This window comes from Xenopus tropicalis, chromosome 7, assembly GCF_000004195.4.
Source record: "Xenopus tropicalis strain Nigerian chromosome 7, UCB_Xtro_10.0, whole genome shotgun sequence".
Classification (NCBI taxonomy): domain Eukaryota; kingdom Metazoa; phylum Chordata; class Amphibia; order Anura; family Pipidae; genus Xenopus; species Xenopus tropicalis.
Window position 1 is genome coordinate 106,568,197 of NC_030683.2, and position 27,940 is coordinate 106,596,136.

A 27,940-nucleotide genomic window follows, 5' to 3' on the forward strand; every position below is an offset into this window, starting at 1 on the left:
TATAGCCCAGGTTACTTATACCAGGGTACTATACCCAGGTACTATACCCAGGCACTATACCCAGGTACTAATACCCAGGTACTATACCCAGGTACTATACCCAGGTACTATACCCAGGCACTATACCCAGGCACTATACCCAGGCACTATACACAGGCACTATACCTAGGTACTATACCCAGGCACTATACACAGGTACTATACCCAGGCACTATACCCAGGTACTATACCCAGGTACTATACCCAGGCACTATACACAGGCACTATACACAGGCACTATACCCAGGCACTATACACAGGTACTATACCCAGGTACTATACCCAGGTACTATACCCAGGTACTATACCCAGGCACTATACACAGGTACTATACCCAGGCACTATACCCAGGCACTATACCCAGGCACTATACCCAGGCACTATACCCAGGCACTATACCCAGGTACTATACCCAGGCACTATACCCAGGCACTATACCCAGGTACTATACCCAGGCACTATACCCAGGCACTATACCCAGGCAGTATACACAGGTACTATACCCAGGTACTATACCCAGGCACTATACCCAGGTACTATACCCAGGTACTATACCCAGGTACTATACCCAGGTACTATACCCAGGCACTATACACAGGCACTATACCCAGGCACTATACACAGGTACTATACCCAGGTACTATACCCAGGTACTATACCCAGGCACTATACACAGGTACTATACCCAGGCACTATACCCAGGTACTATACCCAGGCACTATACCCAGGTACTATACCCAGGCACTATACCCAGGCACTATACCCAGGCACTATACCCAGGTACTATACCCAGGTACTATACCCAGGCACTATACCCAGGTACTATACCCAGGTACTATACCCAGGTACTATACCCAGGCACTATACCCAGGCACTATACCCAGGCACTATACCCAGGCACTATACCCAGGCACTATACACAGGTACTATACCCAGGTACTATACCCAGGCACTATACCCAGGCACTATACACAGGTACTATACCCAGGTACTATACCCAGGTACTATACCCAGGTACTATACCCAGGCACTATACACAGGCACTATACACAGGCACTATACCCAGGTACTATACCCAGGTACTATACCCAGGTACTATACCCAGGCACTATACCCAGGCACTATACCCAGGCACTATACCCAGGCACTATACCCAGGCACTATACCCAGGCACTACACACAGGCACTACACACAGGCACTATACCCAGGTACTATACCCAGGCACTATACCCAGGTACTATACCCAGGCACTATACCCAGGTACTATACCCAGGCACTATACCCAGGCACTATACCCAGGCACTATACCCAGGCACTATACCCAGGCACTATACCCAGGCACTATACACAGGCACTATACACAGGCACTATACCCAGGTACTATACCCAGGCACTATACACAGGCACTATACCCAGGTACTATACCCAGGTACTATACCCAGGCACTATACACAGGCACTATACACAGGTACTATACACAGGCACTATACCCAGGTACTATACACAGGCACTATACCCAGGTACTATACCCAGGTACTATACCCAGGCACTATACCCAGGCACTATACCCAGGTACTATACACAGGCACTATACCCAGGTACTATACACAGGCACTATACCCAGGTACTATACCCAGGCACTATACACGGGTACTATACACAGGCACTATACACAGGTACTATACCCAGGCACTATACCCAGGTACTATACACAGGCACTATACGCAGGTACTATACACAGGCACTATACAGTTCTAAAGAATCACTAGCTGACATTAAATTGTTTTTTGCCTGACCTGACATCTATAATAATTTATAATCTATCCCCTACCCTAACACATGGAGGGTAAGTTAACTCTTTCCCTCTGAAAAAGCTCATTGTGTGTTTGTATATTTGTTGTTGTTCTTTGCACTTACTATTTTTTTTTTTTTTTTGTCATTGTTTTGTTCATTTATAGTAAGTTACAGTGGGGCCAATGTTGTGTATCAGTGCCAGTGTTATAGTGCCAGGGCCTGAATATCTGCCATCCGTACCCACTGTGTTTCACTGTATATAATGGGGAGTCAGTACCTACTGCCTTTCTTGCTATAAAACTAACATAAACACATCTAAAGGGGTGGTTCACTTTTAAGTTAACCTTAGTATGTTATAAAATGGCCTATTCCTAGCAACTTTGCAATTGGTCTTCCTAATTGATTTTTTTGAATAATTTGCCTTTCTCTTCTGCCTCTATACAGAGTTCAAATGGGGGCCAAAAAATATTGCTCTGTGAGGCTACAATTTTATTATTATTATAATTTTGTATTACTTATTTTTCCAAGTAGGCCCCTTAACTATTCATATTCCCATCTCTTGTTTATGATTAAGTGTATATTTACACGAAACGCGTCAGGCGTATTGTTTTTAAATGGAGTAATAAAAATCGAGTTTTAAGCAAGCCGCTGTGTCCGGTGCATTTGGAGCCCTTTTGCATATGCCCATCTCTTGTTTAAACCACTACCTGGTTGCCAGGGTAAATAAGACCCTAGCAACCAGATAGCTGCTGAAATACCAAATGGAGAGCTGCTGAACAAAAAGCTAAATAACTGAAAAACATTAAAAATAAAAGTGAATTCGAATGCGAACTACCCCTTTAGCTAACTGATCACAAACACAAATGTTTGCAGATCCCTCGTGCCTGGGTATAGTACCTGGGTATAGTAGTGCCTGGGTATAGTACCTGGGTATAGTACCTGGGTATAGTACCTGGGTATAGTGCCTGGGTATAGTGCCTGGGTATAGTACCTGGGTATAGTGCCTGGGTATAGTGCCTGGGTATAGTGCCTGGGTATAGTGCCTGGGTATAGTACCTGGGTATAGTACCTGGGTATAGTACCTGGGTATAGTGCCTGGGTATAGTGCCTGGGTATAGTGCCTGGGTATAGTACCTGGGTATAGTACCTGGGTATAGTGCCTGGGTATAGTGCCTGGGTATAGTACCTGGGTATAGTACCTGGGTATAGTACCTGTGTATAGTGCCTGGGTATAGTACCTGGGTATAGTACCTGGGTATAGTGCCTGGGTATAGTACCTGTGTATAGTGCCTGGGTATAGTACCTGGGTTTAGTACCTGTTGCAGCAAAAGTTGAGAGTTGGTTCTTAGGTAAAGTTACAGCTGCAGATTCTTCTTTTCAGTCTTCATTTCTGTTTCCAGTTTGCAAAATCTCCCGATCCCTGTGTGCATCTGTGCTCTGATTGGTCAATTTTACTGTCTGTCAAGGAAGCTGTGCTCTGATTGGAGAATCCACAAGAAGAAAGATCCAATCAGAGCACAGCAAAACGGGCTTGAGGGGGACAGTGCAGAAACGGAGTAAGGTTTTTTTTGTTTTGTTTTTTTTTTGCTACTTTTCCAGCGGGGGGCAAGTGCCCCCTCTTGCCCCCTTCTGTGGACGCCCATGATTGTAAGCTCTATGGGGCAGGGACCTCCATCCTCTTGTGTTTTTGACTCTTATTGCAACTGTATCTTTTATTTATTTGTCTTTATTGTAATACTTTGTATTTATCTATTATCTTAATAACCCCCTGTTTGCATTAATGTATTCTACTGTACAGCGCTGTGTACATAAGTAGCGCTTTATAAATAAAGATATACATACATACATATGTTCTGACTATACAGAAAGTACAAATTATTAGCATTATAAATTTACAGACACAAACTGGGAAAAAAATCAAGGACAGGTAAGAAAATTTTGCTCAGATGATGATAAAATCTGCGCATGTATTGTGTATTTGATGATACCATTGGGTCAGTGACCCCCATTTGAATGCTGGAAAGATGTCAAAGAGAAAGGCAAATAATTCCCAAAGTATAAGATATAAATAACTGCAAAGTTCTAGCAATAGGACATTTTTATAACATACTTAAAGTTAACTTAAAGGTGAAGCACAGAAATGCAGAACTTTGCAATAGAGGCAACATTGACTAAATACTTAAAAAATACAAACACACTAATGTTTCCCACTTCTGTCTGCCCTACGCTACCTCTTACCTGCCTTTCACTGATGTAGCCACACTCCTTGCACTGGATGCAGTTAACAATGGTGCCATGGTACAATCGCTTGATGAGGTCATGGCCAGATGTGCCCTCCAATGAGCACTGAACAAAATGCGGTTTAACTCCTGCACATCATGCTGGCTTGTCTCCTGCAGGGATTAGTATGTAAACGTTAGCACTTACTCATACAGGGACAAGAGAATGGTACAAAGGGAATGAATGTGAAATGGGAGAGGAGGAAGTAGGGATAGTAAGAAAGAGCAAGGGTTGGCCTGTTTTTTTTTCCATTTTGGCATACAAGCTTGTTGCAATCACAAACATTTTTGTTCAGACAAAATGTTGATATCTTTAAAAAGTCACACATGTAGGGGCAATTATGCGGTTTAGTCAGAAATAATTAAACTGCAGAAAATGCCAGTGTTTATGTGGCCAGCATTAGTAATGTTTTCACTGTTAAAAGAGAACTGAACCCCCATCTAAACCCCAGCCCCCCCTCAACTGGCCTCTCTTTCTGCTACTCCTCTGCACAGTTTATTCCTTTGAAATGTGTTCCTTCTTGTAAATCTGCCACATAAATGCAGAGATGTGCAGCGGAGTTCACAGGTGCAACCTTATACAAGTTTGGTTCCTCTTCTTGGAATTCACCGTCATGGAGCCTGCTGTAGCATGTGCAGTTGAGCTAGGCCCGGGAGTAGCCTCAACTGCACATACTTCAGTTGGGGTTTAGTTCTCCTTTAATAGTTTATTTAAGGGATACTGGGCAAAAGTTTGAAGGAGACATAACTAAAAAGCCTTGGATGCCAGGACTATGACGGAACTAAAACTGCCAGCATGTCCTGCCCTAGCCACTGCAATATGGCACAAGATAGGAATTCTTATTTCTTATCAATAAAAGGTACAGACCTCACTACTGTTCCACCCAAAGCTCTCTGTGAGATCTGTGGTTGACAAGGCCTGCTGATCCAGCAGCAGAAGTTGAGCGAAGAGACGCTGTAACTGCAGGGGAATAATTCGCACCTGGAAATAGAAAAAAAATATGAAAAAGGAAAATACAATGAGAGGAAATAAGGAAATTCATCACCACGATGGGAAATCTGCTAAGAAAGTTGTGTCATTCAGCAATCGTAAGACAAAAAAGTATGGTACTCTGTTATCTAGATCAGTGCTGCCCAACTTCTGTGGTACCAAGGGCTGGAATTTTTTTGGCCTATGTGGTGGAGGGCTGATAAGGGAAGCCCTTGTTTTAAACTGCACCCACTTGAAAGCACATCCATGTTATCACAAGAGCTTTTAAGACCAAACCCACATTAATGGTAGTTGTGCAGCAAAACCCCAATGGTTGGTGCTCACTGCAGGGATATCACCATTCAATCATATGTAAAAGAAGTTATTACATCCTATTAAGCCACACCCTTAAATCCATATGCCTTATCCTCTCTGTGGACAGCAAAGCAACCCCCAGCACACCTTAGAGACCTCCTAATAACGATTTCCAAATGCTAACATTTGGAAATAGGTTCACCTTCCACAGGCAGCACAGGGCAGGCAGAGCATGGAACATAAAGGCAGCATAGAGCAGGCAGAGTATGGGACACACAGGCAGCATAGGGTAGAAAGAATATGGCACACACAGGCAGCATAGGGTAGAAAGAATATGGCACACACAGGCAGCATAGAGCAGGCAGAGTACGGGACACACAGGCAGCATAGAGCAGAGAGAGTATGGCACACACAGGCAGCATATGGCACACACACACAGGCAGTGTAGGGCAGGCAGAATATGGGACACACGGGCAGCATAGGGCAGGCAGATTATGGCACACACAGGCAGCATAGGGCAGGCAGAAAATGGCACAAACAGGCAGCATAGGACAGGCAGAGTATGACACACATAGGCAGCATAGGGCAGGCAGGGTATGGCACACACAGGCAGCATAGGGCAGGCAGAGTATGGCACACACAGGCAGCATAGGGCAGGAAGTGTATGGCACATACAGGCAGCATATGGCAGGCAGAGTATGGCACACACAGGCAGCATAGGGCAGACAGATTATGGCACACACATGCAGCATAGGGCAGGCAGAGTATGATACACATAGGCAGAGTATGGGGCACACAAGCAGCATAGGGCAGGCAGAGAATGGGATACACAGGCAGCATAGGGCAGGCAGAGAATGGGTTACACAGGCAGCATAGGGCAGGCAGAGTATGCCACACAAATTAATTCCAGCTTGTAATGCAACAAAATGTAGGATAAATACTGAAAGGCACTGTAAATGTATGTTAACACTTCAGTTTCCCCTAATTGCTTCTGGGATGCAGGAAAGAAGCTTTTATTTTCAAAATAGCTTGGCTAGCCCAACAGTTCAGTTTTGGCCGAAAAGTGTTCCCCATTACCTTGGGGTACTATTCATAATATACAACCTGAGTTGTACTCTTGGCATTCATAAATGGCCCTGCCATTTCATGTAGAGAGGCCCAAAAAGCCCCTTACAGGGCCAGTTGATAGTGACTGTCTACAACATCTTACAGTAGCCCCTCTGACATTTGTCAGAATCCACTGATTGCCAATCTGTGCCTGTCTTAATACTTTACCACTGCATTCATTTAACTTTACTTTCCCTGATTTAGCCAGTTGCAGTTGTTCCCTTGTACAGAGCTGCCTCTTGTACCTGTGTCACACACTGCTGTTAATCCCAGGCCCTGTATCTACATCCATCCTACAAAACTGTGTTTAACACCTTGTGTTGAAAAACAATTAACTGAGACTCTGGCGTGTCTTTCTCCTCCAGTGATCCAAGTTCTTTAGGACCCAAAGCAAAAAGGGCTTCTGTTACAATACAAAAGAGAAAAAAATACAGTCAAAGAATACTGTGATACTGTTTACTTTTATTATTTTTTTTTATTTTACTTTTATTGACAATGTTCTGTATTCAAAAGTACACAAGGCAATATTAAGAAAGTAAAGGTTCATCCTTGCAATGAGTAAGCTCTATATTATAGTGTCTGGGGACAAGCATTTTAGTGTTCCCAGACCTCTACTGATTATATTCTATAATTGCAAAAAGTATGCCTTTGTTTGCTTAAAAGTGATAGAAAAAAAAAAAATTATCAACGAAGTATAAAAACTGAATGAGAAAAGAAAAAATAAAACAGGACTATTTTTAACTTGACTTCTTTTCTCCCCCCTGGTCCGTCTATTCTTCACTCTTGTACCAGATAAAGTTAATTACTTCCAGTCTGAGCGTAAGGCGGTTGCAGTTCCTAAAGGTACCTTGGTGGATATCCCTGGTGACTATTTGTATGTCTGCCAGCGATTTAACAAATATCCAGGGGGTCCTTATTTTTTTAAATTGCTTTTGTCTATGATTTTTCATATACCAGCAGGATCCAGTTTATTTCATTTTTGAGCTGCGGATTTCATAATGGTGAGTTTCGAGTAATTAGAATCTTGGTAGGTTTGCTTAAGTTTGGGATGGGAAGTCCTAGTAATGCATTTTGCGGCAACTTGTGGATGTTAAAGCCAGCAACTGAATATATAATCTCAGACTCTGACCCAAAATCTTCTAACCCTAGGACATTGCCACCATGTGTGGGTAAGCTGTACCCTCCTCTCCAACATCCTCTGAAGCATAATGGGCTATATGCACTGTTTATCTTATGTACTCTGGATAGGACCAAATACCATCTTAGTAGGGATTTGTAGCCAGACTCCAATAATAAAGTGTTGATGGAGCTATGGGCTACTAAATCACAATTTGTTTGCCATTTCTGCTCATGTGAATATCAAGTCTTTTTCCCCATGCCTCCTAATATGAAAGGGTTGAAGTAAATGAACTTTCTATAAGAGTTCGATATAAGCAGCATATACGCACCATTTAGCGTAAGGTTGAGGTATACACATTGATTCTAAATAGGAAGACAGAGGGGTATACTGTCCTTAATGCTTTGAATTAAGAAAATGGGACCTGAATGAATCTATACTGTTCCGGAGGGTGAGGTGAGTAGGTTTGATGAAACCTTTCCCATGTAAAAGGGCCAGAGTGTCCATACATATGCTTTAGAGTTTTAAGGCCCTTTAACCCCCACCCTTGAAATGCTCTCCTGTATACGCCCCAGATTTGGAAAGTGTTTTCCAACACTGAGAATAGACTGTTAAGCCTAGAGAAATAGGGTACGCAGGGCATAGCATTAAGTGCAATTGGATAGAATTGATTTCCATAATGGAAGATAGTTTATTTTATAAAGGTTAAGTTATATTAGACGGTATCTTGACTCCAATATATTTTAAGTAAGAAGGCAAAGTTTAGCTGAAGCAATTTGTAAGGGGTTTGGTAATCATCATAAGTATATTGTCCTAATAGATATATTATTATTATTATTATTATTATTATTAACATTTATTTATAAAGCGCCAACATATTCCGCAGTGCTGTACAATAAGTGGGTTTCATACATTGGACATACAGAGTAACATATAAAGCAACCAATAAACGATACAAGAGGTGAAGAGAGCCCTGTCCAAAAGAGCTTACAATCTACAAATACAAATTGCTATTAAGCCAGGCAGAATGCGAAGATCATTTTGATCTTAGGGAAGTGTAAAACGGGAGATTACTTGCCCGCGATAATCTCCACGATATGCCATCCCACCAGAAAAAGTGTAAACAGGACAGAAGATTTACCCACTTAGGTAAGTGAAGAAAATGTAAATTGCGGCAAGAGGACAGAAGATTTACCCACTAAGGTAAGGAAAGAAAATGTAAATTGCGGCAAGAGGACAGAAGATTTACCCAATAAGGTAAGTGACCGAAAATGTAAATTGCGGCAAGAGGACAGAAGATTTACCCACTAAGGTAAGTGACCGAAAATGTAAATTGCGGCAAGAGGACAGAAGATTTACCCAATAAGGTAAGTAAAAAAATGTAAATTGCGGCAAGAGGACAGAAGATTTACCCACTAAGGTAAGTGACCGAAAATGTAAATTGCGGCAAGAGGACAGAAGATTTACCCAATAAGGTAAATGACCGAAAATGTAAATTGCGGCAAGAGGACAGAAGATTTACCCAATAAGATAAGTGAAGAAAATGTAAATTGCGGCAAGAGGACAGAAGATTTACCCAATAAGGTAAATGACCGAAAATGTAAATTGCGGCAAGAGGACAGAAGATTTACCCACTAAGGTAAGTGACCGAAAATGTAAATTGCGGCAAGAGGACAGAAGATTTACCCACTAAGGTAAGTGACCGAAAATGTAAATTGCGGCAAGAGGACAGAAGATTTACCCAATAAGATAAGTGAAGAAAATGTAAATTTCGGCAAGAGGACAGAAGATTTACCCACTAAGGTAAGTGAAGAAAATGTAAATTGCGGCAAGAGGACAGAAGATTTACCCAATAAGGTAAGTGAAGAAAATGTAAATTGCGGCAAGAGGACAGAAGATTTACCCAATAAGGTAAGTGACCGAAAATGTAAATTGCGGCAAGAGGACAGAAGATTTACCCACTAAGGTAAGTGAAGAAAATGTAAATTGCGGCAAGAGGACAGAAGATTTACCCAATAAGGTAAATGACCGAAAATGTAAATTGCGGCAAGAGGACAGAAGATTTACCCAATAAGGTAAGTGACCGAAAATGTAAATTGCGGCAAGAGGACAGAAGATTTACACACAAAGGTAAGTGACCGAAAATGTAAATTGCGGCAAGAGGAGAGAAGATTTACCCAATAAGGTAAGTGACCGAAAATGTAAATTGCGGCAAGAGGACAGAAGATTTACACACAAAGGTAAGTGACCGAAAATGTAAATTGCGGCAAGAGGACAGAAGATTTACCCAATAAGGTAAGTAAAAAAATGTAAATTGCGGCAAGAGGACAGAAGATTTACCCACTAAGGTAAGTGACCGAAAATGTAAATTGCGGCAAGAGGACAGAAGATTTACCCAATAAGATAAGTGAAGAAAATGTAAATTTCGGCAAGAGGACAGAAGATTTACCAACTAAGGTAAGTGAAGAAAATGTAAATTGCGGCAAGAGGACAGAAGATTTACCCAATAAGATAAGTGAAGAAAATGTAAATTTCGGCAAGAGGACAGAAGATTTACCCACTAAGGTAAGTGACCGAAAATGTAAATTGCGGCAAGAGGACAGAAGATTTACCCACTAAGGTAAGTGAAGAAAATGTAAATTGCGGCAAGAGGAGAGAAGATTTACCCAATAAGGTAAGTGAAGAAAATGTAAATTGCGGCAAGAGGACAGAAGATTTACCCAATAAGGTAAGTGACCGAAAATGTAAATTGCGGCAAGAGGACAGAAGATTTACCCACTAAGGTAAGTGAAGAAAATGTAAATTGCGGCAAGAGGACAGAAGATTTACCCAATAAGGAAAATGACCGAAAATGTAAATTGCGGCAAGAGGACAGAAGATTTACCCAATAAGGTAAGTGACCGAAAATGTAAATTGCGGCAAGAGGACAGAAGATTTACACACAAAGGTAAGTGACCGAAAATGTAAATTGCGGCAAGAGGAGAGAAGATTTACCCAATAAGGTAAGTGACCGAAAATGTAAATTGCGGCAAGAGGACAGAAAATTTACACACAAAGGTAAGTGACCGAAAATGTAAATTGCGGCAAGAGGAGAGAAGATTTACCCAATAAGGTAAATGACCGAAAATGTAAATTGCGGCAAGAGGACAGAAGATTTACCCAATAAGGTAAGTGACCGAAAATGTAAATTGCGGCAAGAGGAGAGAAGATTTACTAAGTATGGAAGTATCTTTTGAAATCTGAAGCAAGAAAACAAAACACTCAATAGAGCATTAGCTTTAAAGAGGCAATTGACTAATCTCCCCGTGTGCCAGAGCCCTAAGTTAACAATTATTTCATCTGGTTTTGGGGGTTACTGACCTCAGCAGACAAAAAGCCTGGAGTCTGTTCCTTGCATCCCTTGCACATGCTTGGTGTGATTGGAGACAAAGCATGGAGATTGTGCCTTATTGTTAAAGCATGGGTTCGGTTCTACTTTAAATCTTCCGGCTGAAAAGCTGGATTTACAGCAGACCAGAGAGCAAATGTTTCCTTATGAGAGAAAAAGAACAAATGAGCATATGGAATGATATATTCTTGCTATAAAATATTAGATTATTTAGTTATATAGGAGTCCCATATAAAAGTGTGAACTGATTTCATACAGTTCACAGAACTCTTTAAGTTGCCTCCTTCCATCCTTATATTTATAGTAGGGGGTACAGGTATCGTTAGCACTTTGTTTGATTGGCTCATTGAAGCGCTGTAACAGCATGAATAAAGGAATACAATGATCAAATGCTAAAGCACTGCTAATATAGGGTGTTCTATTATTTTGACACTTTTCAATGTGCCCTCCTGTGAGCAGACATGTGTGTTGTCTCTGGGATGTACCATTCCTCAGTTACATCTTGGTCATCCCCTTTAACTGGACATGCTGACCTCAGCATCCTTCATTATAGCTGAGAAGTATGTGCTGAATAAGGCCAGCAAGTCAGCCTGGTTCTCCCGATAAGATTTAAGTGGCATGAAAAGTGATACATATATACTGAATAAAAGTTTTAGTTGTTTTGTAGCAGCAGAGTGCGCCTGTGATTATATTACTTAGGCTCAAAAGATGTAGATAATAACCTAAACCCAACCCCCCCTGCAGGGATCTACAGTCAACATCCGAAATCCCTTGCTTAGTCCTGCCAAGGTCTCCACATCATCATAAATCAGAGAAGACTGCACCCTAGGGTCACAAAGCAGAGAAGGAGTAATGAGCATGTTTAGCCCAGAGTGAAACCAGCACCATATATTAATCATTATTGCCTACAATATTGGGGGGGGGGGGGGGGTCACTTAGCCTATATGTCTCCTTTAATAGTGGATTTAAAAAAAAAAAAAAAAAACAAATAAAAAATGAAGACCAATTGCAAATTCTTAAAATAACTCTCTACATCAAACTCAAAAGTTAATAACCCCTTTAAGGTGAAGTGTCATTTGGCTACACTCACTCAATGGATGGGAGCCAGTAATTTATGAGTGGTCCTGTTCAATATATTAGGCAGTACCCTGGCTTGAAAGCAAACACAACTGCAGCCAGCCCTCTTTTGCTGCAGTTGTTGAAGAAAATCGTCACCATTCAGATTTTTGCATTCAATTTGACAGAACAAGCTGAGTTACCGTACACGTCTCTTCCACTGCTTTAACCTACAGGTGCCTGTCCCTTCCTGAGTCTGGAACGGAGAGCGGATAAATGTTCTCAGGTAAATGTTGCACCTGCATTACAAAAATGACAGTATCAGACTTTAAGTTCCGGCTTGGTTTACCTTCAGCGCTTACGGCCGTGTAGTACTTTCCTTCTTATACATTACTTTACACCCTATAAGAAACTTCCTACCCACTAACACTGAAATAGTGGGTACACCACATATATATCTGCACATTATAGTGGTAGTGTGCCTCAGACCAAATGAAAAGTGTCCTTGATCACCGAGTCTGCCCTTAGCACGCTCTTTAAAAGAATAAGAGTACAGTATATAAAAGTATGTAGTTGCAGGTCTCTTATGCCTATATGGCAGTTACAGTTGTACGTCTCCCCAAAACCTGCTGGAAGTGAGGCCTCACCACTGATGTCACCAAGAGGGAGGGAAGACACTGAAGAAAGACTGAGGGGCAGTTGTAGGGACAAAAGTAGTAACCAGAGCATACATGAAGTGTGCCAAGCCTGGAACTGCCAGCAGAACTGATCTGAGACTAAGGCAGTGGGACACGTTACCAGTCTGGCCTAAAAATGATGCTTGAAACCAGTGTTATTAATATGGAAGATGGAATATGAAAAGATAAAAATATCACTGTGGAACACCACTGCCCTTTTCTGTAGTGCTGCAGATAAACAGGGCAGTAAAACAGGGCTGGGGAAAGGTTGTGTGAGACAAGTGCCACAGTTCTTATCTGCATTAGTTTCCAGGTGCCACCTGCTGTCTGAAAACAGTACTGCGGTCTAAGGAGGTATTTATACCCTTTACCCGAGGGCTTCTTTGTTTAGAATCTGTTGTTGAATAGTTTTCATGCTGACCACACCTGGTCTGAATACCAAGGTACTGGTTCAGTTTGGCTGCTTATATAATATGGCTGATCACGAGAGGCCAAAAAAGATTTTGGCTAGCACATGCCCTAATGCTGTTGGGTAGACAGCTCTGGTATTGGGACAACAATACAATAGACGACCTGTCAACCCGGGGAGAACAGGCAATCTATACGCGCAAAGCGTGCTTCAATATCATATGGTTATGTTAAAGGAGAACTATACCCCCGGGTGCAAAAAGCACCCATAGCTATCACTGCCTAGACCTCCCTCACCTTTCCCTTATTGCTTGTTTTTAAGTTTAATGACTGTCCCTATCACTAACCGCTAGCTAATAATGCAGAGGAGCGCAGCCCCCTACTTGCCCAACATCTTCTTACAGACTGAAGACACGTCTGGTCTCACCGCTGACACCTAACCTGCACCTGCTTGCGCAGTTGAAGCGGATTTCCTGCTACCTCCAACTGCGCATGCGCAAATAGGTTTGTATTGGCGGACAGACCGGAAGCGTTGGGCAGGTAGGGGGCTGCGCTCCTCTGCATTATTAGCTAGCTAGGGTATAGTTCTCCTTTAAAATGACCATATGATATTGAAGCACGCTGTGCGCGTATAGATTGCCCGTTCTTCCCGGGTTGACAGGTCGTCAATTGTATTGTTGTCCCAATACCAGAGCTGTCTACCCAACAGCGTTAGGGCATGTGCTAGCCAAAATCTTTTCTTGGTACCCTTTCCCTGCCATCAACGTAGGTACTACGTTGTTTTAAAAAAAAAACAAGCAGTTTCCTGCCAACACCGCAGTACCTACGTTATTTCTGGCTAAGCGATTCTCATATGTGCCCCCATATCAGGTGTATTTTCGTGCACAAAATAATTTTTGTTTCTGGTATTTGTGTTTATATTATGGAAAATATTTTTTTTTTCATTTTTTAGATATTTAGAAGCCTATATCTTGTTACAGAATTGGAATTACACAAAAATTCTACTTTTAAAAGCTAAGGTTGTCCTGAAAAAAACGATATATTGTTTTTCTGGGTAAACTAAAAGTCCCCCCGAGGAAAGGCCCCTAAAGTGAAACAGTGCAAAATGTTCAAAAACTGTCTAGCAGTAGAAGTTCTGCTTTGTCCAAAATGGCTGGCAGTGAAAGGGTTAAGTGATGTCACGTATGTCACGCACACTTCCTGACGTGATGTCACACTACTGCGCAAAATCCCAGCTGAAGCCAAAAGATTATACCTGCGCAAGTGCAAATCCATCAAATGACGTCACCGACTGCTTACATGTGCCTGGAATTTGCCACAGGACTTTGGGAGAATTAAGAGAAATCGGGAAAATGCTGCTGGGGGACGGAAGACTGGGGGAAAGCCACCAAAACCCGGTAACTCTCAAAAATGGGGGGGGGGGTGACAGCTCTGCACAGATACAAATTTTAAATAAGGCTAGGGGGGGGGGGGGCAAAGCAGATTTTATCCCACTCCCACAGGTATTATACTGTATCATCCAATACCCAGAGGTACTATACTGTATATGTTCTAAAGGCTGAATCACTAGCTGAAATTAAATCATTTCCATCTATAATATCTGTATCAACCTTGCTCCAGTGCTAAATTAACAGTTAATATAGACTGCGTCTCACTGTATATAATGTGCCTGGGGTGTTAGTTTCATAGCAAAAAAGGCAGGGGGTACTAACTAAAACACATGTAAGCTATCTGATCACAATCACAAATGGAAGGAGAACCCCCCATAGAAGTGCATGTATGAATACTTTTCCATCATAATAAGCATTTTAGGGTGACAAAGCTTTCCCATCCATACTTTTGCATAGTAACCCTGAAAGTCAGTGGAAACCATGAGAAGTAGTTGCGGGGGTTAATTCTTATGCCAGTAGTGAATCCAAGTTTTACATTAGCTGTAGGTCAGTCTCTCTATGGCCCATCTTTAGCCTCCCCCTCCGCCTATGGCTCTGCAAAATGCTTGCACCTGGAAATGTCCTAGTTACAGACCATCTGCACTGTGATATTTCAGTGTTCCCTCAGCTAGAATGCAAGGCTCAATGGCTGAAGTTACTCAGCAAGATATAATTGCTTGGTAACATTTGGACACAATAAAACAAATACAGAATCCACCAGCTCTCAGCCTTACCCATTAATCATACCAAAACCATGGTACCTTATACTATAGGTTATGCCTTATGTGATGTGCTTCCCCAGCAGCAAACTGGGCCCAGGCCATTATAACTACCACAGCGGTGGGTATAAGGGCCACAGAGTTAGTATTTCCGCTTCTCTGTAACACTGTAAACTGTTGGAACGCAGCGTTCCACAAGCGCCTCACTTCCGGCTCACAGAGAAGTCACATGGGCGATGATGTCACGGCTGCCAGCAGGAACTGCGCTCTATGCAAAATCACAAGTCGCAGCCCCCTTGATGGAACATAGCGCTGTCTCAGTGACAGAGAGGGAACGCGATGTGTTGCGATTCCGATGCAGCCGCAGCGACTAGTTGACAGGAGAGACCCACACACAAACGAGCAGGATGCCGGGCATGCTGATGTTCGCCAGGCGCTGGGCAATAGCCAGTGATGACTTGGTGTTTCCTGGAGCCTTTGAACTGGTTGTTAGGCTGATCTGGAAAGGAGCTCTGTCTGTGCTTAGCCACTATCACTTTTACGCTATTATTAGTGCCTAATATCTTAATGTGCTGCAGCTTTCCTGACTAACCCTGCCTGCACCACCAGAGAGCAGTATCTGTCAGGGCATGCTGGGAGTTGTAGTTTACGTGGACACAAATTGCCTCTTCTCAGCCTTAGTAAAATATAGGGTTGATTTCCAGGGACTTATTGGTGCTGCTTGTCAACATCTCTGTAGCTCTGAAATATCACACAGGTCTCTAGATTGTAAGCTCTGCTGGGGCAGGACCGATGGGAGTCATGTATCTTCTTTCTGGCTCAGTGTATTTTTCCTTGTATTGTAGTGGCCCTGAGGTTTCCTTTATATATTTATTTGTCATACCTGTACATGATGAATTTAAGGTGGTAGCCATACATGGGCAGATTCAGCTGCTGATTTGGGTCCTTCACACTAGTTTGGCAGTTTATCTGCCCCTGTATGGGGACCCCCGGCTGGCCTACCTACTGTTATTGTTTTTGTGCCCCACTTTATATATTATTCAATGACACATAATATGGACTGATTCCTAGTTAACCAGCCTATTCTGTTTGGGGGTGTGCAGGCCTGGACTGGGATTCAGGTACACAGAAACCCAAACAGCCCCCCACTAGAATCCAAATCCAAGCCTGGGGGTGGTATTGGTTTGTGCCCTGTATAAATGAAAAGCGCTCATTTCAATAAAATAAGCAGCACATTGTTTGCAGGAAAGTAGACCATGGAACAATTTATGGAAGCCATAGAATCTCCAGCTAAGCTTTTAATGATAGCATAGAGAGGAACACACACCTAAACCCACAAATACATCTCTCTATTTGTCAACATTCTCTGTTTATCTCAGAGGATAATGGCACATAGTGTTTCTGAACATGTAAAAAAAAAATGAAAAAATGTCAGCTGCAAAGTAAATAATGCTACCTTGCTTGTCTATAGCTAAAATTAAAACTAACATGGGGCAGTAAGTGTTAAAGATACCGTTCCTTCATCAAGTCTGCTAAAAATCATTTACACATGAAATGTTGCCAATATGGATTCACACAGTTTAGTTGTGGTCAAGCATAACATCATGTTTTATAATTATAGAGAAAAAGGAAATAATTAAAAAAAAATTAGGATTATTGTCTTATAATGGGCTCTAAGGGAGATGGCCTTCCCTTATTTCCGAGTGTTTTGGATATTTCTATTAACTTGAATGCCACCAATATGGCTTCATGCAGTTTAGTTACTGTTTTTCTATTATAGAGAAACTCATTTATTATAGAGAACTCATTAAAAAAATGAATTGATAGATAACAGGTTTCTGGATATTTCACTTAATCATGGGCTCATGAGCCCCCCCAGTGATTTTAACTTTTCTTTTGCTTTAAGGCAGTGCTGTCCAACTGGCGGCCCGCAACCCCTCTCTGTGTGGCCCCCCACCTGTCTGGCTGCTTTGATGGCTTACCTTTGTGTAAGCTTTAAATAGTATCAGTACTGAGGTTAACTGGCCCCCTGCATGGTTCTCACCTCAGATTCAGGCTGTTATCCCCCTGTATTGTTTAAACATGTAATCCCCTGTGTTTTTCACACCTTTTAGTTTGTGCATTGTTCACCCCCTGCAGTGTTCACACCTCAGCTTCAGGCTGTAATCATCCACATTGTTCTCCTGGTCACACCTCAGACATTGTATGCATTGCCTGGCCTATGTATAGGCAGCATAGGGTAGGCAGAGTATGGCACATAGGCAGCATAGGGCAGGGAGGGTATGGCACCCACAGGCAGCATAGGACAGGCAGAGTATGGCACACACAGACAGGGTAGGGCAGGCAGAGTATGTATGTAGTGCCTGGACTATGCTGCCTGTGTATATGGCACACAGACAGCATAGGGTAGGCATAGTATGGCACATAGGCAGCATAGGGTAGGCAGAGTATGGCACACACAGGTAGGGCAGGCAGAGTATGGCACACACAGGCAGCATTGGGCAGGCAGAGTATGGCACACACAGGTAGGGAAGGCAGAGTATGGCACACACAGGTAGGGCAGGCAGAGTATGGCACACACAGGTAGGGAAGGCAGAGTATGGCACACACAGGCAGCATTGGGAAGGCAGAGTATGGCACACACAGGCAGCATAGGGCAGGCAGAGTATGGCACACACAGGCAGCATAGGGCAGGCTGAGTATGACACACACAGGCAGTATAAGGGAAGCAGAGTATGGCACACACAGGCAGCATAAGGGAGGCATAGTGCTGCCTGTGTGTGCCATACTCTGCCTGCCCTATGCTGCGTGTGAGAGGTGAACCTGGCAGGGGTTTGTTCTGGGAGTTTGTTAGTAGTTGGAAACAGCCATTAAATGGTCCCTAAGGTGTGTAATTATGTTGCTGGGGGTTGCTGTGCTATCCACAGGGGAGTAGGAGGGTGTGTCTTAATATGACATAATATAATTCTTTCATATATGAATAACTGTTGATATCCACGCAGAGAGGACCAAGCATTTGGGTTTTTGCTGCACTACCACCATTGTGATAAAATGGGTGTGGTTTGAAGTGGGTGTGGTTCAAAAAAGGGGAGTGGCCAAAACTGGCTTCCATTAGGGGCCCTCCACCATGTATGCTAGAGAAATTCCGGCCCTCGGCACCGCAGAAGTTGGACAGCACTGATCTAGAATATCTAGATCATAACCTAATATAAATAGCAGCCTGTATTAAAACATTAAAACAGGCCAATGCTGGAAACCTTAGATTTGCTTTCATTGTAAGCTCAAGGGGTCATGCAAAACAATATACATGTAACTGTAGTTTTTTGTGCTTCAAGTGTGTATAACAAAAAATAAAGGCTGTTCTGGTGCACCCCTTTATATGGTTCCATATTGCAAAAGCCGGCACTGAAAGAATATTAACATGTGGTGTATATTATTTTGGCATGGGGCTCACACTTTCCATCCTTTATTTTACTAGCAAACAGTTTAGTGTATCAATCCCTATTTTATACATATGCATCTCACAATTTCTTTGTACCCTAATACAGTACCTGTTTTGGATGATATAATATTTTATGGGATCATTGGGATTGTTCGAAGGAGTCGCAAAACAGTTTTTCAGTACCATGGCATACAGAGATGGATCCGGCCCTTCAAGGAGCACTCCAATATAAATCATTGTTTTTGTGTATAGATCAATTTGTGCTCCTTGGTATGGATATTTATAGTCGCTGCTGTTATAAACCGCCATGCGAGCAATAACATTTCCAGTGTCATTAGTTTCAATAATAGTAGTGCTACAAATTGCAAGAAAATGGTAAAATAATTATTGTAAATATATCATCACAGTCATCAACAAATTCCTACTGTTAAACAAAACTGTGAAAAAGAAAAACTTGAAATTAATCTTAGATTGTATTTCCTTCTGTGTATCCATTCCTCTGCATCTGTACAGGTATAGGACCTGTTATCCAGAATTCTCGGGACCTGGGGTTTTCCAGATAAGAGATCTTTCCGTAATTTGGATCTCCATAACTTAAGTCTGCTAAAAGTCATATAAATATTGAATAAACCGAATAGGCTTATTTTGCCTCCAATAAGGATTAACTATGTTTTAGTTAGGATCAAGTACAAGGTAATGTTTTATTATTACAGAGAAAAAGGAAAACATTTTTAAAAACTAGAATTATTTGGATAACGGGTTTCCAGATAAGGGATCCCATACCTGTATATTATCTGATCACATCTACTCTTCCACACTTGACTTTTGAAGTGGAGAACCCAAAGTAAGTTGATTGGGGGTGGGTGAGTTCTTATTCTGCCTACACCATCATTTTTATCTTTGATTGGCAAGCAAGGCTGTGTGTATCAAGGGATTATTATGGGCTCAGGAAAGATATAAAATGCTGAGATATATGGAGTCTATTTCACAAGTTTTAGGCTCTAAAGGAGTTGACTCACTGGGCAAAAATAACCAGTGTACAAAAAAATAGCACACAATAAAAATAAAGGTTATACAAAAATTCCAAGTTTTAAACATATCAGAAATTACAAAAATACTGGCTTTAATGCAAAAAATGGATAGTCAATATTAGTTAACCTTTATATAAATAATTCAAAACACAGGACACTAATTAATACATGGATTTATTTATTAATACAAATTTATTATGAATCAAAGTGAGAAAACGACATGAGCCACAAGAGCAAAAAAATGTTATTTGGGGGTGCCAAATAAGGCCTGTGATTGGCTATTTGGTAGCCCTATGTGGACTGCTGGCCTGCAGGAGGCTCTGCATGGGAAAAAAAATTGTGCTTTCAAAACTTGCCTTCATGTCAGAAGTATAAAAATGGGCACCTGGGTGTTATGCCTCTGGGGTGAATCAACGGAGGTGCCTGACTCAGTATGAGTAGTATATATGTTTTTTATGTGTTTTGTATGTCACAAGACATTTTCTCTTTCATTTGGGATTTTTGGGTGCAGTTCATCCCATAAGGGCTCTGGGATAAAGGGGCTCACCCTAGCCTTCAGGCGAAGGTGAGCTCGAAGACTCTGGATTCCCTTAGAGCCTTTTGGCCTGGTGTTTTCAAGAGATTTTTAAAGGGTTTTTTTTAGTCAATGAAGAAATACAAGGTTACTGATTTTTTTCCCCCCTCTGAGGCTAATTAGAGAGGCTTCAGGGCTTGAGAAGGGGTGTTTTGCCTCTGGAGCAACTATCAGTTGGATAGGTTTCATATAGAAACTGGATGGACATGTATCATTTTTCACCCTAAGTTGCTGTGTTACTAAATGATACATTTACCTGAATTGGATTCAAGGTAACGTTAAAGGAACAGTAACATCAAAAAATTAAAGTGTTTTAAAGTAATTAAAATATAATGTGCTGTTGCACTGCAAAAAACTGGAGTTTTTGCTACAGAAAAGCAAGCTACTATATAAATAAGCTGCTGTGTAGCCATGGGGGCAGCCATTCAAGCTGGAAAAAAGGAGAAAAGGCACAGGTTACATAGCAGATAACTAGTAGATAAGCCCCAGATAATGGGAGTTTATCTGTTATCTGCTAAGTAACCTGTGCCTTTTCTCCTTTGAATGGCTGCCCCCATGGCTTCACAGCAGCTTACTTATATAAACTATAGTAGTCTTTCTGAGACGAACACACCAGTTGTAGCAATGTGGGGCAACAGTACATTATATAGTAATTACTTGTATACACTTTCATTTTTTGGTGTTACTGTTCCTTTAAGACTTATTCACATATCAAGAGGGTAAATACAAGTTGAAGTCGTTGTCAGCTTATCCTTAATAATCATTCCATTAAGTAGAAAGGTAAAATCAAAACTCTTTCTATAAAAGGCATGGGTTCCATTTGTCTGAGGGAAATCAGAAAACAAACATTTGTAGATTTAACAGAATATAATCATAATACAGCTCTTTAAACAGACAGCTAAAACAGTATTATAACAGGCTATGGCACACAAGTTGGCTTAAAATCACAACTTAATGACAAACAAATGAAAGTATTTGCCCTGGCATTGGCAGCTGAAGGTTCATTTTCAGATAATAATTGTAGGTCTGAACGGAATCACTACTCAGTGATTTTATTTTTCTGCTGTTTTGATTACTGCTCATTTCAGGAAAAAAAATATTATTGGACCCTAATGCCCTTTCCCAGCAGCTTACTGGTTTGCGAGGTCTGTCACTTGAGTGGTCTGTATGAAATATATCTTTAAAGGGGAGATATACCTTCCCTAAAACTCTCCCATGGATACCCAATAGTTGACAGATAAAGCAATTCTTAGGCCTTTAGTGCTAGAAAAATATTGCTTAGTGAGCCAAGTAAGCCCTATGAATGTTTGAGGGTGTTTATATAATGCTAAATACATATTTTGGGGTTTTCTGCATGGTGAACTGGTAAATCCTGGTAGGAGCAGAGTGTCCCATGTTTCCCTTAGAAAATGAGCAAATTCATTCTTTTAAACTGCTTAAGTGCATGACATGCAACATGATGAACAAGTTGTTAGTGATGCTACAATAATGGCTAATTTTCAAACTGATGCTTCTGTTTACTGCTCTGGTAGAGTGTGACCCAATCTTGGAAAATTGATTCTCAGGATTGTATTGAATCAGTTGGACCTTGAGAGCTCAGAAAAACATTTAACTGCATTATATTGGTTTAAAAACCCATTTCTGGTGCGTTGTCACTGTATGCTTATGCCAATATTCCAAAATGAAGATTTTAATAAATGTACTAAAATATATAGTGTATATACCCAAGTATAAGCCAAGTTTTTCAGCACCAAAAATGCATTCCCATCCTATAAAGACTGCAACCCCCCCCCCCCTGTGGACGCACTTGCGCGCACAGAGCAGATTTGATTTTAGCAAGGATCAGCATGATGTCAGAGATGGCATTCGTTGGCCGCATACGTGGACGGACGTCCATCCACGGGGGGGGGGGTTGCGGCCAATGAATGCCAGTATCTTTACATAATGGGAACGGCACAAGGCAGGATGGAGGGGTGCGCAAAGAAAGCCAGTGTCTTTACAGGATGGGAACGGCACAAGGCAGGATGGAGGGGTGCGCAAAGAAAGCCAGTGTCTTTACAGGATGGGAACGGCACAAGGCAGGATGGAGGGGTGCGCAAAGAAAGCCAGTGTCTTTACAGGATGGGAACGGCACAAGGCAGTATGGGAACGCCACAAGGCATGTATACTGAACCTCATGGAAAATCTCTGACATCATGCTGATCCTTACTAAAATCAATGGGCACACATGGGTTAAGAATTTCTGGTTAAAGTTAATATAAATATGTAACCAAGAATAGTTCAGTAAAATACCAGTTCCAGCTCAGTCTTTATCAGCATCTTGTCCCCTATGAGATAGCTGCTCTTTGCTCTGTGCGTGCACGGGAAGGGGGGTGCGCAGCGAATGCCAGTGTCATTAAAACAAATCTCTGCAGCGGATTGTCCTCAGGTACTCAGTGCAGTGCTAACTAATTCTCAGTTTCCCAAGATACAACATTAACTGCAATGAAGAGGGATGCAAATGCTAGCCATTTGTACAGAATGCAACAAAATAAATGTGGCACCTCATAAAGCTGACAACATAAAAAGTAAGTATGCACTCAGGGATATTGTGAATCAATAGGGTAGATGCAGCTATTAATCCTTCCTTTCCTGCATAAATTGCTTTTATAGGACTATACAGTGGCTTGCAAAAGTATTCGGCCCCCTTGAACTTTTCCAAATTTTGTCCCGCTACAGCCACAAACTTGAATCAATTTTATTGGAATTCCATGTGAAAGACCAATACAAAGTGGTGTACACGTGAGAAGTGGAACGAAAATCATACATGATTCCAAACATATTTTACAAATAAATAACTGCAAAGTGGGGTGTGCGGAATTATTCAGCCCCCTGAGTCAATACTTTGTAGAACCACCTTTTGCTGCAATTACAGCTGCCAGGCTTTTAGGGTATGTTTCTACCAGCTGAAATCCTTGCCCATTCTTCTTTGCAAAACAGCTCCAGCTCAGTCAAATGAGATGGACAGCGTTTGTGAACAGCAGTTTTCAGATCTTGCCACAGATTCTCGATTGGATTTAGATCTGGACTGTGACTGGGCCATTCTAACACATGGATATGTTTTGTTTTAAACCATTCCATTGTTGCCCTGGCTTTATGTTTAGGGTCGTTGTCCTGCTGGAAGGTGAACCTCCGCCCCAGTCTCAAGTCTTTTGCAGACTCCAAGAGGTTTTCTTCCAAGATTGCCCTGTATTTGGCTCCATCCATCTTCCCATCAACTCTGACCAGCTTCCCTGTCCCTGCTGAAGAGAAGCCCCCCCAGAGCATGATGCTGCCACCACCATATTTGACAGTGGGGATGGTGTGTTCAGAGTGATTTGCAGTGTTAGTTTTCCGCCACACATAGCGTTTTGCATTTTGGCCAAAAAGTTCCATTTTGGCCTCATCTGACCAGAGCACCTTCTTCCACATGTTTGCTGTGTCCCCCACATGGCTTGTGGCAAACTGTTAACAATGGCTTTCTTCTTGCCCCTCTTCCATAAAGGCCAACTTTGTGCAGTGCAGTGCAGCCAAGAGTCACCATGGGCCTCTTGGCTGCATTTCTGATCAGCGCTCTCCTTGTTCGGCCTGTGAGTTTAGGTGGACGGCCTTGTCTTGGTAGGTTTACAGTTGTGCCATACTCCTTCCATTTCTGAATGATCACTTGAACAGTGCTCCGTGGGATGTTCAAGGCTTTGGAAATCTTTTTGTAGCCTAAGCCTGCTTTAAATTTCTCAATAACAGGTCAGGGACCTGTCTGGTGTGTTCTTTGGACTTCGTGGTGTTGTTGCTCCCAATATTCTCTTAGACAACCTCTGAGGCCGTCACAGAGCAGCTGTATTTGTACTGACATTAGATTACACACAGGTGCACTCTATTTAGTCATTAGCACTCATCAGGCAATGTCTATGGGCAACTGACTGCACTCAGACCAAAGGGGGCTGAATAATTACGCACACCCCACTTTGCAGTTATTTATTTGTAAAAAATGTTTGGAATCATGTATGATTTTCGTTCCACTTCTCACGTGTACACCACTTTGTATTGGTCTTTCACGTGGAATTCCAATAAAATTGATTCATGTTTGTGGCTGTAATGGGACAAAATGTGGAAAAGTTCAAGGCGGCCGAATACTTTTGCAAGCCACTGTACTTACAATTAATGAGCTGTAAATACTCCATGTACCATGGTGATATCATTATGTTACAAATAGTTATTATTCAAAAGATCAATGAAGTAAATTACAAGGGCTGTTGGGGAGGGTGGTAAGTGCGAAAGTAGTGTGACATACAGTAATATAGAGTTGGTGAAGATGAGAAGCAGAGTGATAGGTAAATGGCTGGTAGGTGATTGCAGGGGTAATTTTATAATAAATATATTTAGGATAAACTTTCAAAAAAATTGTCGGTATTAGAAAAAGTATTTACTTAAATAATGGCAATTACATTTTCAATAGCGTCAATTTTATGCACCGAAAATCTACAATACATTTTAAGACAACCTGAAAATTAGGGGTTACAGGGTTGATGGTAAACCCAACCCAGAAACTACATTTCTGCTTAAAAGTAGAAATTGATGGAACAAGGGAGCTATATACCAAGTAAACTTACTCACTTTACTTTTGATAAAGTTATAGAGAGTTTTGTGAGTTTAGTTTTTGTTCAAAGAGGGTGAGAATAGTCTATAAGGGTTGCATTTTGGAATATATGGCAGATGCTGCATAAGACATCATACATTTAGGACACTGTTGATTTGTAGCATGTTTTAGCAGCACTCACTGCCATTTTCATATTCAGAAATCACATAATACCAACACAGAAGTGGTTAATAGCATCAGCATATCATATAACTCTTTTGATGTCCCATTATTTCCCATTTTCCCCATATGCTCCACTGTCTACAGCTAATTTTCTTTACACTCCTTGCCTTTTTTTTAATGTTGTCCCCCTTCCCATTTTCTGGCCTTCACAACAACTACATTCACTAGCCCATTTCCCTTTCTCCTTATGAATCTTTTATTCATTCTCTCCTTGTAGTCCCCTCTATCCCTACATATCCCCATATCCTTGCTTTTAGTCATTTTTTAATTTTCTCTCTCTCATTTCTCCAGAACTAGCCCAAGTTGCTCACCTCCAGGGCCAGACTGGGAGTAAAAAGCAGCCCTGGTAAATAAAAACAGCTCTCCGGTTTTGCCTTTCTGTGGATATCTGGTTTCTAGGATCATATCTAAACTAGCAACCAGGTGAGATGTGGTACTGAGTAACAATAGCCTCTCGGAGCAATAGTTTTTTGGCTGCCTGAAAGCATAAAGAGGCAGAAGAGGGCAGCAAATAATTAAAAAATAAATCAATAAAAAAAAATATATATATTTAAAAACACACTTTATTCTTTAAAGTTTTATTCCACAAACATTAGCACTACCTCCACCATCCCCTGAATTGTGCATCCAGTTAACTACCAGAAGTTTCACAGTTATTCATGTACCCCCCTACTCACTTAAGATTCTGGTCACCTGAGACTTGAGCTGTAAGATTTCAGGATGCAAGGTCTCAGAAGACATTGCTGATAAATGTAACTCCCCACTCTGACTAAGGGTCAGCTTGCCCCAGGATAGAGGTGATGCCACATGAATTGGTGTATGTGTATATAGAGCAATGTGGCAGCACATAGGTGTTGTTTCAATCCCTGCCCATCAATGCAAATGGCTATGGCCTCTCCCTCTGGTTTAGAATACCCCGCAGAGTGAGCGCAGGTAGGAATCGCGCCAGGGAGGACGGGAGAGAAATAACAGAGGGCACAGCACCGCTGATACTAATTAAGCAGCCACTTTTCTAGGCAAGTGCAGTGCCGCCGTGCGAAAGAACAGACTGAGGCTGCTGCTTCCATCTTTGTACCGTAGCTACACGAAGTAGTGGATATTGAAGTAGCGGCCAGTCTGCGCAGTTTAGCCGCAACTTCAAACACGACAAGGAAGGAGAGCTGTCAGAGAGGGGTATGTCTATTCCTTACTGCAATGTGACAAGGAAGGAGTGCTGTCAGAGAGGGGTATGTTTATTCCTTACTGCAATGTGACAAGGAAGGAGTGCTGTCAGAGAGGGGAATGTCTATTCCTTACTGCAATGTGACAAGGAAGGAGTGCTGTCAGAGAGGGGTATGTTTATTCCTTACTGCAATGTGACAAGGAAGGAGTGCTGTCAGAGAGGGGTATGTCTATTCCTTACTGCAATGTGACAAGGAAGGAGTGCTGTCAGAGAGGGGTATGTCTATTCCTTACTGCAATGTGACAAGGAAGGAGTGCTGTCAGAGAGGGGTATGTCTATTCCTTACTGCAATGTGACAAGGAAGGAGTGCTGTCAGAGAGGGGTATGTCTATTCCTTACTGCAATGTGACAAGGAAGGAGAGCTGTCAGAGAGGGGAATGTCTATTCCTTCCACACAGCTTAGGAGCTGCCGCTGCCCAGTCAGAGATGTACAAAGTACAAAGCTGGGGAGGGTGCATGGCATTTGAGAGATCAGATGTGAGGGAGGGCAGTGTGATAAGGACAGGGCTGCAAAGAGGTACAGGGCTGCTGGTGGGACACATCAGGAGATATATATAGTCAGGAGCAGGGGTGGGCAATGGGATATGTACTGGGGGAGGAGAGTTTTGTGTTATATATGCAGAACTGCCCTGTGCTGTACAAGTGTTGGGGCCGCTCGGCGTGTAATATGCACGGGCAGTGTCGGACTGGGACCCGAGGGACCCACGGGAAAACCTTAAAACATGGGCCCACTCTCCAAACTATTATTGCTCCTTTCCTCACTCAACCACTTTATTATCCTAGTCTATTTTTATTAACATGCTAGCATCTATCCCATCATCTATTTCTCTTCTTTGTTCCCATTCTGAAATAGGGAATGACCATGAAGTGGGCCAAATGGTAAGGAGCAGGAGGGCCCACTGACCCTTGGACCCACCGGGAGTTTTCCTGGTATCCTGGTGGGCCAGTCCGACACTGTGCACGGGGCCGCGCGGTGTAATATGCACGAGCCCGCTCGGTGTAATGTGCACGGGCCCGCTGGGCAGCAGTGAGACATGTACAGAACTGGGGAAATAGTAAGTAATCTTTATGAGGCTGGTGGGTACCCAAACACTTATAAGCAGGGCCGCCATCAGAAACTTTGGGCCCCCTTATAAGTTATCAAAAGTTTGGCTACACCCCTTGTTTGATATTATTCTATAATAAGCAGTTTATATAAATAATTTAATGTGCTAATAAACTGTCAGTTCATTGAGGCTCAGTGGAGTTTGCCCTAAATTTAAACCCAACACGCCTTCCTGCCCCTGCTCTGTGCTGTCATTGCTTGATTTGGAAGTTACGTAAGTTTTTGCATGAATTTCAATCAAAAAGGTGAGAAGATTGGCAAACTAGGGATTTGTTCATTTTTTGGCAAAGCAAAATAGATTCACTCAGCACTAGCATGCAGTACACAAATTTGTCTAAAATACACAAAAATGCTTTATGAAAATATGTGCCCATTGAAGGTTGGCTAAGCCTGGTTGTTGGACATATTGGTTCAAGGGCCCCATGGTAG

At 42.0% G+C, this 27,940-nt stretch overlaps 1 protein-coding gene and 2 long non-coding RNA genes across 9 annotated transcripts in view; all 3 read right to left on the minus strand.

Moving 5' to 3' along the window:
* Positions 1–5,092, minus strand: part of LOC108644520 (ubiquitin carboxyl-terminal hydrolase 40) — a 110,401-nt gene extending 105,309 nt beyond the window's left edge. For all 6 annotated transcript variants that reach the window (XR_004223712.1, XM_031906781.1, XM_031906779.1 and 3 more), the window contains exons 1-2: positions 4,982–5,092; positions 4,073–4,227 (exon numbers count right to left, since the gene is read on the minus strand). The gene's annotated coding sequence lies outside the window, so the exon portion shown is untranslated. The remainder of the gene's footprint in view (positions 1–4,072; positions 4,228–4,981) is intronic.
* A 1,748-nt stretch (positions 5,093–6,840) lies between these two features.
* The window catches only part of LOC116412469, a 106,925-nt gene continuing 85,825 nt past the window's right edge, over positions 6,841–27,940 (minus strand). The window contains exon 7 of the long non-coding RNA XR_004223716.1: positions 6,841–6,908. This is a non-coding gene — a long non-coding RNA (uncharacterized LOC116412469). The remainder of the gene's footprint in view (positions 6,909–27,940) is intronic.
* On the minus strand, positions 10,988–16,732 carry LOC105945930. 2 transcript variants are annotated; one of them, XR_004223717.1, is made up of 3 exons: positions 15,343–16,732; positions 12,270–12,365; positions 10,988–11,153 (listed from the first exon to the last, which is right to left on the minus strand). It is a non-coding gene; the product is annotated as an uncharacterized LOC105945930 (long non-coding RNA). The 2 variants fall into 2 exon arrangements; XR_001169474.3 differs by having other exon boundaries at positions 15,316–16,732.